We start from the raw sequence: 7,705 nt of genomic DNA on the forward strand, positions 1-7,705 counted from the left end.
CTAAATGCCCCCTCCCTCTCTCTCTCTCTCTGTAGACCATTGCAGTGAAGATAAAACTGTTTTTGATTTTTACAGGCAGAGCATCACAGTTGTTCGAGAAGACTCGTGTCGGTGAAGCCGTGTTACCTCCGACGTGTTCCTGCGACGCCGTGTTACCGGCACCGACGTATTACAGGTGAAGCCGTGTTACCCTGTGACGACGTGCTACCTCCGTGTTCCTGCGACGCCCTGTTACCGGCACCGACGTATTACAGGTGAAGCCGTGTTACCTGTGACGACGTGCTACCTCCAACCGTGTTCCTGCGACGCCCTGTACCGCACCGACGTATTTACCCATGCCGACGTATTACAGGTGAAGCGTGTAACCTGTGACGTCGTGTTACCTGTGACGTGTTCTGCGACGCCCTGTTACCGGTACCGACGTACTACCCATGCCGACGTATTACCGGTGAAGCCGTGTTACCTGTGACGACGTGCTACCTCCAACGTGTTCCTGCGACGTCCTGTTACCGGGTACAGACGTACTACCATGAAGCCGTGTTACATGTGACGACGTGCTACCTCCAACGTGTTCCTGCGACGCCCTGTTACCGGCACCGACGTATTACCCATGCCGACGTATTACCGGTGAAGCCGTGTTACCTGTGACGACGTGCTACCTCCAACGTGTTCCTGCGACGCCCTGTTACCGGCACCGACGTATTACCCATGCCGACGTATTACCGGTGAAGCCGTGTTACCTGTGACGACGTGCTACCTCCAACGTGTTCCTGCGACGCCCTGTTACCGGCACCGACGTATTACAGGTGAAGCCGTGTTACCTGTGACGACGTGCTACCTCCAACGTGTTCCTGCGACGCCCTGTTACCGGCGACCGACGTATTACCCATGCGACGTATTACGGCGTGAAGCCGTGTTACCTGTGACGACGTGCTACTCCAACGGTGTTCCTGCGACCGCCTTTACGCGCACCGACGTTATTACCCATGCCGACGTATTACCATGCCGACGTATTACCGGTGAAGCCGTGTTACCTGTGAAGCCGTGTTACATGTGAAGCCGTGTTACCTGTGACGACGTGTTACCTCCAACGTGTTCCTGCGACGCCGTGTTACCGGCAAGCGTAATCGAAAGGCTCAGGCCGTTTTACATGTGTGAAACTTTAAATCAACTGGTGCATTTTGGTGGATTGTGCTTGTTACTGTGCTTTTACTAAAGTTAGGTTGTGTTACAGAATGGACTGCAGCAGCTATTATTGCTCGAGTAGGCAACTCGTCTAGAGTAACGATAAAATGTCTAGAACCTTCGTATTCACCAAAAACATGCAATTTTCGAAATACTTTATTTTTTCGGATTCTGTCAGATAGCACGTGGTGTTCGATTGTCTAGACGGCCGAGTGCTGTCCCTCACTATGCGTTCTAGACAGCCCCCGACCATGCCTGATTTCGTACGTGCCTAAGATTACCCCAAGCGTGTAGGTAACCTAAGCGAAGAGTATCTATAATATTTCTATATTCTTGTTGTATATTCCTCTTTCTGTATAAAATGAAAAATAACTTGTATTTGTGGTGAACCAGCCTATGTTCCAGGGTAAGACATGTCACTCAGGGACATAGCCCCTGTGTTGAGCAGGGTATTGTTTAGGCACGAAATTATGCAACGTCACCAACAGTGTTCGAAATTCACGTCGGCCCGCCGCCGACAGTTTCGATGCCGGGCCTACAGCTTCTTGATAAAACAGGCCCGCTGATCCTACAGCTATTTTGATCACCGAAAATTCGCAAACACTGAGAAACTGTTACCTGTAGAAATCTTTTCTTGCATATTAACTTCCCAGGAATATTTTTTTGAAAAACTAATCTGTGATAAACCGGTACATACATGTAAACAATGCGTTCGCCCCACTGCATATTCGCGCAGCCTGTGATTGTAAATGAAAAGAGCGATAGCCTGGAACCAGCCTTCGAAATTAGTGCCGACCCGGAGGCCCGAGGCCACCAAGTTTTTGCTTCGGCCACCATCTCTGCGAAACTGCACTTTTCCCCTCATATTACGCTGAAATACTACGGTTTATCGCAACGGCTGTTTAGACAGACTTGTAAACGGGAGGGCATTCTAATACGCTCCGTTCCTGAGCGTAGACGGGGTATCCAAAACATCTAGAGCCGAGGGCATGAACTCCCTCAGCGCATGATTCGCCACACAAACAAAACCTCGTGACAGTCTAAGAAATTGATTGCGGCATGACCGCATAACAATTAGTTCATATATCGCAGGGGTTATCGTGGGGAGTGAGGGCACGACCAATGATACCTGACCGCACGTAATCAAAGCTGTTACTGAATTTGTCACTTTTCTTTACGTAGAAAGTGGACTATTTTTATTCAGTTAGATATCTAGAAGCAATGTAAACTGTATCAAAATTCTATAGGCACTTGTAACTTTGCGGATGTGCGGCAGCATTGATCTATGCATGGGGGGTACGCTGGACTGGGGAGGAGAAAACGAAAGTAAAACCTTTCCCACAGCTCCCCCGACATTCCTAGAGCTTGAGATATATTGTTTGACCAACTCTAAGTATACATGTTTGCTGTTAATGCCAATGGTTATTTTTGTATACTATTTTGTTACTCACTGCTAGTAAATAAGCGGACCACCAGCTTTTGCGGCTCCACTCGCAATGTTATGAGACGCTACTACGTTGCTACCGATGTGTAACAGACTACCAGTCTGTCTCTCTGCAGACTCTGCTGTCAAAGTGGAGAGTCGTAGTTACCAAGGAGCCAACGATGTGGCGTTTCCTTAATTGTGAGCCCCCGGCAAAGAAGCATAAACAGTCATCCGACGAGAGGAAGGAAAAACAGAGGGATTATGATTATGGACATTGATAATGACTAATAAACACAAGGAAAGAACATGATATGCTGTTTTATTACTGTAATTTGCTCCAAAATTGGCGGGCCTACAGCTTTGCTGGCAGGCCTGCAGCTTCTAGGAGCTATAGGCCCTGCAGGCCTACAGCTTTTTCTGCTCAGTGGCAAACACTGGTCACCAACGTGTGGAACGGAATTATTGTCACGGCAATATATATAGCCTTCAATCAGAATGGCTAATCGTGCTTTGTTCTAGCCAATCGCAGAATAACGCTATCTCAATCCACCGTTTGACCAATCAGGAGTAACTGAGCCTGTGATCGTATATAAGGGAGCTTCGCGATCTTCTCTCCCTTCTTGGCGGCTTCCTCGTCGGTTACTCATCCCTGCCGTGCTTTAAGCCGGCTCTTTACTGTGTCACGTTCTTATTGTGTTATGAATCTACTTATCGTATAGAGCCGATCCGCGTATATATGTAAGTGTATTAGTCTGACGTTATTCTTTGATTAAATGCGTTGGTTGAATGGCCGATGCATAAAGTAATTTATTCTACGTCTTCCTCGTTCGGCGNAATTTTTAATTACATTCTGTCTCTATCTGTAGTACATCTATTATTATGAATGAGTACGTTAATTATTAATATTAGATTTATTGTTGTCGTTTATGACTTCCTTTTACTTTTAGTGCAGCACGTACACTTACTTAATACTTAGCTATCAGTCTATCCACCAGTATACACAGCAACTGCCGTATACTACAATTGCAAGTCCAACTTCCCGCCACTATGATAGTAATGTAAATAACCCGGCAAGGCTAAGACTGCAAGATCATAGCTTCGACGTAACAATAACTTACATGATAGTAGATATATATACAGAGTGGCNATATATATGCATATATATGCATTTGTGTGTGTATCTTTACGTGAAGCTTGCGGATTTGCCTTGATTATCAGCAGTGTAACAGATGCATGCGTGTTTCGTACGTCGTGATCGAGCGACAACGACAGCAGCTGTGAGATTGCGAGGTGTGACATCACCTCCACGCACGCATCCTCACTGAACGTGTGCGGGAGCATTACATCTGCAGTCTCACGAGCCAGTGGCTGAACATCAATCCTAGATGAAGCGCGCGCGCGCGTGCGAAGTGTGTGCGCGCGTGACGAAAAAGCCGCGCGGTGATGTTGAACTTTTTGAAGAAAATTAAAATTGTGAATTGTGATCGAAAAATTGCGACGATGTTACGGCTTCGCGGATCTATCGGAGGATGAGGAGCGGCTATGTTGTCACTGAATGGCTTCAGTGATTCAGTGACGTTGTGTTACGGTGCCTTACTGTGTGACAGTCAGTGATGTTGGGTTGACGGTGCTGCTTTGTCTTGTATATGACGTCCCAACGAGGGAGACGTGTTGTTTTCGCGGCCCAGAATGCTGAATGGCTTCAGTAATTCAGTGATTCAGTGATGTGTTGGGTTGACGGTGCCGATGTGTTTCAAACAGCCGAACGACGGAGAGGTGTTGTATTCGACGGGTGATGTGTGCATGTGCACGTCTGGCTCCGTATAGTAGAGAGATGTCCGGTGGCTGTGTGTGTTAGCAGGTGAACGGGTGTAGGCTGGAAGTGTGTGTGTGTGTGCGTGCGTGCGTGCGTGCGTGCGTGCGTGCGTGTGTGTGTACGTACGTGCGTGCGTACGTACGTGCGTGCGTACGTGCGTGCGTGCGTGTTTCAGCGCGTCGAAGGGTGTGAGTGGAAGAGTTTTGTGTATCAGAGTCTGTCCTGTCTGTATCAAAGTGCGTGGGATATCTGTGTGTGTGTGTGTGTGTGTGTGTGTGTGTGTGTGTGTGTGTGTGTGTGCGTGCGTGCGTGCGTGCGTGCGTGCGTGCGTGCGTGCGTGCGTGCGTGCGTGCGTACGTTAGCGTACGTAATTACGTTATATATTGGTTCTGCAGAATATGAATGGTGTAATATTATGGATCAACACGTTGTTAGTTAGTATAATATTTATTGTTCTGAGGAGCCTTCCTCAAACACAGCTCACGCTTCCATTACACTTTACAATAATTATTGTTTCATTACAAGAGAAATAACATTAGGAAACAACATTTAATTTGGGGTAACTTGTGATTTACTGACTGGGATTACCATTGTAATCACAACCTTAATTTCAGGTTGAAAACAATATAAGAGAGTAAATTACGCTTGTTTTTTCATTAGTTAAAGTCAACTAAGCAGACAGCCCTGGTAATCTCCCCCCTGAGAGCTTTAATGCAAGATCAAGTAAAGTTTCTGAGGGCCCACGACATCCAAGCAGTAGCCATTATGGCTGACATGCCTGCACAAGATGTAGAAGGTATTTCAACAATTCCGGAAGTCATCATTCCAAAAGAAAAGCTATTTTTATTAATTAATTAATAAATAAATTATTTTATATGAATGGTTTCTTTAAGGTTTGTTCCACTCAGAGACGCGCTGATTCGGAATATATGCTCAGCTTTGCTGACACACACACACACACACACACACACACACACACACACACTATATATATATACAGTATATATATATATATATATATATATATATATATATATATATATATACTATACTATATTATATATATATATATATATATATAATATATAAATGAGTTGATCAATAGTCTTGACTTGTCACACCAGTTGTATTGCAGGATAAAAAACACATTTGCTGATTGAAGTGCAGTAAGTTCATTATTAGTCAGTTGTTTTTCAATTTCCAGTGTAATAACCAGCAGTTAAATTTCTTGTCTTTCTGACTTTTTTGTAGCTGTTAAGGCTGGTCTCGTCAGTGTGGTCTTCTCGTCTCCAGAAGCACTCCTTGAGCGGACCTGGAGGGACCTGCCCCGATCACAAAAATTCCAGGAACAATTGTGTCTGCTAGCCTTTGACGAGGTGCACTGTATATCAGAATGGTAAACAATTCTTAAATTTAATTAATAAATTTCTCTGATTGTGATAACACCAAGAATAAAAACATGATCGAAAACAATGTTATGGTAATTCTTTTATATTTATTAATAGAGAGTACATGTTGCTTGCCAAAATTGTATGTTTCATACTTGTGTAAATTTCATATCGGCTTGATGTGGATGTAAGATTTTTTAATTACTTATTTTGATAATTTTCACATATGGAATAAAAGGAAAAACAGAGAAATGCGCACTCAGAATTGTATACAGTATCTGGATTCAAAGATCAATGCTCATTCAAATCATTTTAACAATATTTCCTTTAATATTTCTTTTAAGTGGAAAATGCCCTACAACCCTAAATTCAAATAAAAATAATGTGTTCTTTCTGTCACGTTTAAAACAAATTTGTTTACAGGGGTCTGGATTTTCGTAAGGATTATAGCGGGTCTGCGAAATCGTATGCCTATTGGATGAAGTTCCAACGCTCATGTTGACTGCCACAGCACAAATGCAGTCAAAAGCAGACGTCTGCAATGTTCTTGCTGTTGAAGATGCAGCTGTGATAGCTCGTCTTCCAAACGGTAATTACATATTACATGCTTTCAATGAGGTTTATCTTAACATATATTAACGAATAGAGTGGCAGATGTAGTATCATTATTGCTTAGAATATTTATAACACTATTTAAACTGTTTGGATTTAATTACTAATTACTGGAATTGTGATCACCATGCAGCCTTCTGCTACAATGAAATCAATTTGAAAGAAAATAATTACACAGAAGCAATTTGCAAATATTCATGTAACACACACGCATTATTCACAGTCTTAACGATTCTTATAGATTAGATATATTAGCTAATTCTAATTTTTTATTGCAGACCCAACATATTTCTGCACTTACTTAAAGTGAAAGAAAATTTTGAGGAAGAGCTATCCTGGCTGATAGGCTGCCTCAAAAAGGGCCAAACAAGTGCCCTAAAATATAGTGTACTGTCGGAACGTGAGGGCAGTGTACCAAATGTACATGTGGGTGATGGAAGAGCTGGGTGATCAGGCCTATGCAGGAAGACATCACAGTGTGGATTGCCGACTTGTGGAAATGTTCCACTCAAGGGCAGACCAGGAATCCATGGAGCGGATTATGACTAACTTTCCAAAAGAAGACAGCCACATCCGATTGCTATTCTGCAACAATAGCATTTGGGATGGGTGTCCAGATTAAATGATGTGACATCGTTGTTCACGTGGGATTAGAGCAGAGTGCCTGCAATATTGGCAGAGGTCGGCGATGTGCTCGTGACGGTCGGCCTGGCCTGGCAGTGACATATGCCTTGTCACGCACCATCACCACTTGTAAAGACAAGGCTATGAAAGAAGTAGCCACTTGCTCTACGTGTTGCAGGGTGCAGCTTCTTCAGATGTTCGCTATAGACTCTGCTGGGCGGAGGAACTCGAGACACTAAACTAAAGTCAAACTGTGAACAGAACTGCTTGCAAATGTGTCAGTGTGCATTATGCAGTCTGCTGCAGCAATTGCCAGGTAGATTGTTGCTGCCCATCCCGAGCATCGTCTTTTCTTGAAAGACTGGAAAAGATGTATGTGGGTAAGTGCTATGTTTTGTTTTGATCTGCTGCTGAATAAAATACTATGAAATAATAAATTTAAAGAGCTAGCCTGCGATAGTAATGTAATCGTAAAACAATTTCAATTTTGTGGAATACTAGAATTCTGTACAAACCTGCATGTGAGGTTGATCAGTGGCCCCAACAAGAGTAATCTTCTTCGCAGTTTTTCTTGACATGCTTCAAGATTCTGGCCTTCATCTGTGCTGGAGCTGTGGTTGTGTTGTTTGCAAAACAAAGTCAGATAGCCCTTGT

General features: G+C 43.8%; 1 long non-coding RNA gene across 2 annotated transcripts; it reads right to left on the reverse strand.

Moving 5' to 3' along the window:
- Nucleotides 1-240: 240 nt before the first annotated feature.
- LOC106818380 lies at nucleotides 241-1,765 on the reverse strand. Of its 2 annotated transcripts, none has more exons than XR_001395203.1 (3): nucleotides 1,052-1,765; nucleotides 545-821; nucleotides 241-269 (listed from the first exon to the last, which is right to left on the reverse strand). It is a non-coding gene; the product is annotated as an uncharacterized LOC106818380 (long non-coding RNA). The 2 variants fall into 2 exon arrangements; XR_001395204.1 differs by lacking the exon at nucleotides 241-269 and adding an exon at nucleotides 331-463.
- Between the last annotated feature and the right edge of the window lie 5,940 nt (nucleotides 1,766-7,705).

The sequence above is a fragment of the Priapulus caudatus genome, unplaced genomic scaffold, assembly GCF_000485595.1.
Source record: "Priapulus caudatus unplaced genomic scaffold, Priapulus_caudatus-5.0.1 Scaffold2195, whole genome shotgun sequence".
NCBI lineage: Eukaryota > Metazoa > Priapulida > Priapulimorpha > Priapulimorphida > Priapulidae > Priapulus > Priapulus caudatus.